Source organism: Brassica oleracea, chromosome C3, assembly GCF_000695525.1.
Source record: "Brassica oleracea var. oleracea cultivar TO1000 chromosome C3, BOL, whole genome shotgun sequence".
NCBI lineage: Eukaryota > Viridiplantae > Streptophyta > Magnoliopsida > Brassicales > Brassicaceae > Brassica > Brassica oleracea.
The window spans coordinates 23,321,981-23,329,823 of NC_027750.1; the positions used below are offsets into that span (position 1 = coordinate 23,321,981).

The 7,843-nt window shown below is 36.1% G+C and overlaps 1 pseudogene; it reads left to right on the plus strand.

Annotated features, from left to right (window-relative positions):
- Positions 1-1,863: 1,863 nt before the first annotated feature.
- The window catches only part of LOC106330156, a 15,243-nt pseudogene continuing 9,263 nt past the window's right edge, over positions 1,864-7,843 (plus strand).

Sequence of the window (7,843 nt, forward strand, 5' to 3'; positions counted from 1 at the left end):
TATTAGCGTATGATCTCACAAGTAGCTTATGAACTCAAAGATTATAGAACTCTCACTTTTATTAGCTTAAGAAAATAACTCAAAACTTAAGCTCTCACAAAGATAATCTCTAAAACTCACAAGTTCATGGCACAACTCACCATCTTCTTATATAGAGACTTAATTCCTAAACTCATTAGGAAAGTACTTTTATTCTAAGTTTATCTTAACTAGGATTAGAATAACTTATATCCTAAGTTAACTTCAAGTTTATCTTCAACAACTGAACAGTTTGTTCTGTAGCTGAAAAGCCCTTCCTCTAGATTTTGCTTTTCTTATCTTCCTCCTGTTGTTGTTCTGTAGCTGAACCACATTGGTTATCTCTTTTCTGTTCTAGGATCCTGCGATCACTTTGAACACCCAAAGCAACCCTTTGGCATATTTTACAGATCCCATGTAAAAACTTTAAAAGTTTTCTTTTTTTTTTGCTTTGTTTGAATACAAAAAACTGAAAAGTCCTCCCTCTAGATTTTGCTTTTCTTTCCTTCCTGTTGTTGTTGTTGGTTAGATCTCTTTTCTGTTCTAGGATCCTGCAATCACTTTGAACACCAAAGTAACCCCCTTAGCATATTGAACGTAGACAACAACAATTTGCTATGGGTGTAGCCTTGTACTCTTCCTCGGGCCCTGAAACAAAACCACAGATAAGAAAGCATAAAGATGTTGAACAAAGTGTCGTGGGTGTAGCCGAATATGTTTTTGAGTGAAATCTTCTAATAAGAGCAGCCTTAGCGTCATGGTATCTCACTTTACCTTACATCTACTGTACTTGTATAAAGTGCCTTATCATAACAGATTCCCAGGCTCTCATTTCTTGTGTTTTGTTCTAGTGATCCTTACTGAATATGTGCATATTGTCATTTGGTGAAAAAATGAAGTATTTACAATTTGTGTGTTTTGTTAATTTGTTAGTAGAATTTATTCTTATGTAACCATCTTTCACTGTATAGGCACGAACTTTTGCAGTTTCAGCTATGTTCTGTCTTCGTCACATTTTCTATTAGCACAAGAACACATTATTTTGGACGGACATTTCTTCATGGTGGTGCTAGGGCATATATTCTTATCCTCGATCTTTAATCTCTCAATACTTGTTTTGGAATGTGATAGACATTGTTGGTTAACAGTACCAAGCCACCGGAAGAGGGTTTGTGGTCAAGCATATCAAATTATCTGCAAACTACCGTCTTTACTCCACAAGTCATTTTGTCAAAGGGTATCTGTATTCTCCTTTTGTTTCTTATGTATACCTGTTTAGCCATAGTAAAGGATGTTCAATTCATTGGTATGCTTTTTTTTTTGCTTCTTCTCTAGGATGCAAGTTATTCTATTACTGGTTGTCTACCTTGCGTATGGAAATGATGAGGCGGGTTCTGTTTCCTACATTCTTCTGACTGTTAATTAGCAGCTGGTTTTTGGCTGTCTCTTGCTTTTTGCTGCCTTAACGGTTCAACCCTTCTGGATTTGATTGGCAAGAAGTAAGGTAGTGATGTCTTGTTGTATGTCTTCTCTCTTCTCTCAGTCTCATGGGTTCATATTTTCTTTGGCAGCCGTTTTTCCTGCCTGTTGCAAGACACGTTGGCCTTGCAGCACTATACAAACAAGAGAAGGCAAAGTACTTAACATGACTTAACATGCCTATGACTAACCAGAAAGAAAACGGCCTAGGATCATGTGGTCACTTTCAACCCTTTAGCATATGTAAGTCACAGTATCAGTTAAATGTAGTCTGAACATGGCTAACCAGAAAGTGTTTTGAATGTAGATCTTATAAGTAGCTTTTCGTGTTACTGACAGTATCAGTAAATGTTGTGGCAGTTTAACATGGAGCTTATCATTGGTATGAGCATAGCCTCCCTTGAGTTCAACCATATCAACCTGAGAAAGATAAACTTGAACTACGTACATTGGATCAGATTCATCATTTGCGGCCTTTAGCATATCATAGTTTTATGCTATAATTAGTTAAAGCTAGTTATAAGACTACACCCATATGGGCTTGGTGTACTTTTCCTCTATTCAATCAAGCTTCTATTATTCAAAATCCATTTTTTGGTCAAAGTAGGTCTGTAGAATGCAGCTAATAATCTCATCTATTTTGTACGTCAACAGCTGAAGCAACTTATTGATTCCGATGCTGCAATTAGTGAGGACACAATTGCTTACAACATTATTCCTCTTGATGCTCATGTCACCACAAATGCCATTACGGCTTTCCCTGAGGTCAGATATTTTTCACACATGCGTCTATGCTATGTGGCTTGTCTTGATTTATGACAATAAAATGTGAGCAGGTTCAAGCGGCAGTTGCAGCGTTGAAGTATTTTCGAGGCCTGCCAAAATTGCCGGCTAATTTTCCCATTCTCTTGACAAGGAATGTTGATAATGCTTGATTTTCTCCACTATATATTTGGGTTTCGGGTTTGTCTATCCGAGAAGCTTTTTTTTTTGTAATAGTAAAAATGATATTTCATGTATCTTATGTGATTCTAAATTTTCTCTACAACATGGAATTTTATAATATTTAACTAGTGCTAAGAACTGTTTTTGGCTAAGATTTTTTTTAAAAAGATTTTCATTATTTTTTTTGTGTTTTGGAACACCATTTTTAATTTTTAATATATTTCTTCTTCTTGCTAATGAGCAATCCCGCCTTAATATTCCTGAAGAAACGGAACCTGTAAGTACCAACGCTTATCTGAATTTAATATGATTAATTTTACAGCAAGTTTCTGGATTGGAAGTATAGATTATTCATGAATTTGGCTTTGTTCAACTTATTATGGCAAAAACTTCTTGGTGGTTATTCTTTGGTTGGACTTCTTTTATGCTCTCTCAGAAACTGGATGACGCTGCGGTAAATAAGGTGTTTCTGAAGTCCCTAGACAACTACATTAAGTGGTGTGATTACCTATGCGTTCAACCTGCATGGAGCAAGTAAATTATCCTCTCTTCCTGGTCTTATCCAGCTACTTCTTGCATGCTCATTTTGGTTTTGTAAGTTGCAGCTTAGGGACCATCAGTGGAGAAAATAAACTACTATTCCTCTCTTTGTATTTCCTGATTTGGGTTGAAGCTGCTAACATACGGTTTCTTTCCAGAATGTTTGTGCTACATATTCCACCACGTAAGTTTTATGCTGAACGTTTATTTTTTACCAGGATTCTCTAGTGTCACATGCTGAATATTTTCTCATAATATTTTAGTCATTTGATATTATTTGCTAATGCTGAATTATTTTTTGCAGATGGTAGGAGAAGTGAATGAGATCTTACGCCAGCGAGTTGCTCGCCCTGCTGTGATAGTCATGGCGGTTCTGACGATGGTGTATCATTTCTTGGTGAAGTTGTATCAGGGGTATGCTATCGAAAGTATTCTTTCACCCCTGGACTTGGTAGTCATGCTAAGAATTGTTGCTCTGTGCAGGAAGCTTTTAACAATGAAAATGGCCGAGCACCTCATTCAACTTGGAGAAATTATGATGACTTTAATGAGTATTTTTGGTAAATGTTTTTAATTATATTTGTCTGTTGGGTTAATTTCCTTCTCTCTGTTTCCTGACTTTTTAAAAAAAAAATTTCGAGGTTGCTTCGCTCATTCGAGCTTGGTTGGCCATGACCGAAACGAAAGGTCTGCAGTGTCCCACTCGTAAAATATTTTAATAGGAATTTTGTACTCATACTTGTTTGTTACTTCTTTTGTGAGATGGAATTTTGTATCAAATGATTTTTTATATATTATATACTATTGGTAAGAAGCGATTTGTTACACTCTTGATGGCAATTTACAAATATCTATATTTTCAGCTCCTAGACCATCTAGGCGTATTTGATGTTAATATTCTGGTCTTATTCTTGCAGTATAAAACCGGTAGGGAAAAACATCGAGGAGGAAAGACTTCCTTCGTTGAGCATCGAACATTTTTGCGTCTTTACCACAGCTTCCACCGGCTATGGATATTCCTCGCTATAATGTTTCAGGTTTGTATTCCGTTTAGGCTTATTTGGCTGTGACCTGTTATAAATGATTTCCTTTCTACCACACTCTAACAGACTTCTTTACAGGCAATAGCCATAATTGCGTTCTATCTCCACGAAGACTTTGCGTGAAATTCTCAGCTTATTTCCGACTTACGTTGTGATGAAATTTTCTGAGAGTCAGTGTTAAATCTTATACTATTTACTTTGTTTTTATCAATATTATGACTTGGTGAAGAAAAACCATATGTTTTATGTTATAGGTGTTCTGGATGTCACCATGATGTTTGGTGCTTATTCAACAACAAGACAGGTGGCTGTTTCTCGAATTGTTCTCCGTCTCATTTGGTTTAGCCTTGCTGCCGTGTTCATATGCTTCCTCTATAGGGCTGTTCGTTTGGTTGCCGCAGGTACCGACGGCAGCGGCAGCGTCAACATTCTGCGTCAACTCTTGTTCGTTTCGTTGACGCAGAAAACTGCGTCTGACGCCGCGTCCGAACGCCGCGTCCTGCGGCAGACGCCGATAAAATCTGCGGTCGCGATATAGTATGCGGCAGCGTCAGCGGCAGCGTCAGCGTCTGCGAAACGAACAACAACTGTCCTCATTGACACTGCCGCTGACGCCGAAACCTGCGGCAACCAAACGAACAGGACTTATGTGTATGTGGAACTTCTTTTTCATTTTGCTTTTGCAATTTTTCCTTGTTTGATATTTTTTGTGTGTGCAGGAAAGTGCTTCAAGAAGATACCAAACCAATTTATAATTCAGTCATGTTCAAGGTTTCTGGGCTTGTCATAGCCATCTATGGTGGTATCCAGTTCTTTTTAAGTATCCTGATGCATATCCCAACTTGGCTTGTCGTCTGTCTGCAAAGTTCTCATTTGCGTACTTTCTTAAGGTTGGTTCTTTTGGCAGGAAGCATAATTTTTGTGTTGATAGTTGTATACTTGTACTGAAGATTGTGGTTACACGTGAAATATACATATTACATGCATAAAATACAGAATGTAATATGTATATTTCACGTGTAACCACAATCTTCAGTACAGGTATACAACTATCAAGGAGACCCTCTCATACTAGGCGAGCCAACTATAGACGATTCTGTAAGACTCTCATACTCTAATATTTCGTATCTGGATGCAGGAAACCATAATGCTCTGACTGTTGCCAGTTCAATGATCTTTACATGCATGAGGGTAGGCACTTTTGTTGTTCTAGGTTTTGTTGGAACCAAACCAATGTTCTGATTAGGATGAATGTTTCCACTGGGGGGTTTACAGTAGAGTTTCATTCATTGTATTATATATTTCTCTTTGATAATAATGCAGATTTACCTGTTAGACATCCATATATTCTACACCATTGCCTCTGCTTTTTTCGGTTTCTTGCTAGGTGCTAGAGATCGTTTGGGAGAGGTGGTTACACTTCTCTGTCTACATATGTCAAGATTAAGGTATATAAATCTGTTACTACACTATCTGTAAGAGGGTATGTCCTTACGTTTCCTTGCAATTTTCACAGATAAAATCTTTGGAAGCAATTCACAAACAATTCCAGGGGCTTTTATGAGGGCTCTTCACGTCCCTCTTACCAATCGGTTAGGTTCCTTTCCATCTGTCATCTCCTTTTCTCTATCTTAAATATTAACACTTTCTCCTCTTCATTACCTTTTGCCTATTATATAAAATTATGTGCAGGACGTCTGATCCTTCTTATCAGGTACCTGTTGGCCTGTTTTACATTTATGAATCACTAATGAACGTATGGTATGTCATGTTAGTTTTCTTCTCACGCTGCATGTGATTATCAATTCGAAGGCTGTGGATAGGAAGAATATAGTAGATGCAGCACATTTTGCTCCTTTTTGGAACCAAATAATAAAATGTCTACGAGAGGAAGACTACATCACTGATTTGTAAGTGCTTTATCCTTTTTCAGTAACTAATCTGTGTGCCTAGTGTTCTTAGTTTCAACTTTTTTATGGTTTCGTTTCCTCATATGGAACAATTTTCTAGTGAGATGGAATTTCTCATGATGCCCAAGAATTCTGGTAGGCTCCCATTGGTTCTTTTTTTTTGAAACACATTTCGATTAATACTAATAAAAGGTTAGTTAGGAGCAATGAAAGCATCCCCAACCCTCAAAGTCTCAGATACATTCAATGCCTCTTTGGCTAGACAATCAGCTAGAACGTTATTTTCCCATTGGTTCAGTGGCCACTTTTTCTTCTTTCCAGCAAGGTGCGTTTGTTACTTTACCTGCTTGTGTATTAAGACTCAACGTTAGTTAGCCTCATTGATTTCCATAACAATCGCATATGAGATCATTTCTTAGTGAAATTTTCCTATAATCTACTGTAGATATTGTTGGCCAAAGAGATTGCTGCTGAGAGTAATTCACAAGACGAGATTGTGGAGAGGATCGCGAGAGATGACTATATGAAGTATGCTGTTAAGGAAGTCTATCACACTCTTAGACTTGTCCTAACAGAAACTCTGGAAGCAGAGGGGAGGATGTGGTAATTGTTTTTTTTCTTATAAGTTTTAAAATGACTTGCACAGATTTTTGCTGGATAAAAGAATGATATTTCTCGTGAAATTTTGTAGGGTGGAAAGAATCTAGGGAAGTTTACTAAAATGACATAAATTAATTGTGTTATTACTAGAATAACTCATATATTTTGAAAATTATTAGAATATTTTTCTGGTCGAAATTATCCTTGTCCTTAGCTATAAAAAAAAAAAATTATTACCAAAGTGCCCTTAACATTTGATCGACGACAGATTTATTTTTTTGAAAATAAATCTGTCGAATAATAAGTCTGTTTATAAAATCTGTATAAAAGAAAAAATCTACCGTTAAGGTGGTGTCAATACTTTCTTAGAAATGTCAGATTTGTTTTCACGGCAGAGTTAATTGTCCGATTTGAACAGAAAACATAATTTTAAGAATATGTCTGTCGAATGAGGTAACAGATTTGTTATAAGTAGTAGATGTTTGTGGTCAACTTATTTTTTTATGTACCGACTTATTTTCTTATGTTCGATTTATTTTCTTATGGTAGAGTTATAAATCCGACTTAAAATTGTTGGTAGACTTTTTGTTTATGTGGTGGCAGGTTTTTTAATTTATGTTGTGACATATTTATCAACGGAAATATAGGTTTATGTAAACCAGATTCAAAATAATGTTTGATTAAACCTGGTTTATATTAATGAGCAACTATCCAAAAGAAACCAGGGGGAAAGTGAACTGAGATCTCAATACAATCATCATTAGACCTATGTTGAGACATCCTAAACCTCATAAAAGGTTCTCATTTTGATTTTACTTAAAGATTCCAATAATTGCCAATGATGTAGCTGATAAACTAGCTAAAAAGGGTAGAATGAAAAACTCTGGCTATGTAATAAAGTGGAACTCTTGTATGTTTTAACTTATGGAATGAATCAAGTAAAATATTGACAAAAAAAGATCAACTAGTAAAATCTATTTTTTATGTAGAAAATTCGCTTGTGTTTCTATTGTGTCTTGGTTCCTATCGTATTTAGTTCTTACAATTTCATATTTGGTTAATAACACATATAGACATTGCGTCACTTCCCACTTTATTTAGTGATATCATATGTCCATAAAAAGTCAACAGCATGACATTTGACCAGTATTTGCAGTGCGAGTCTACTTTGGAGCCTGAGGCAAAACATATTTTTTTATTCACAATATCAAGATCAAAGAGCAGCTGGACAGCAACCAGCTTACTACATTTTAATATCATTCTGAGAAAGAAAAAAAACAAAACAATGGAGGTGTTTTAAGCAAGAAA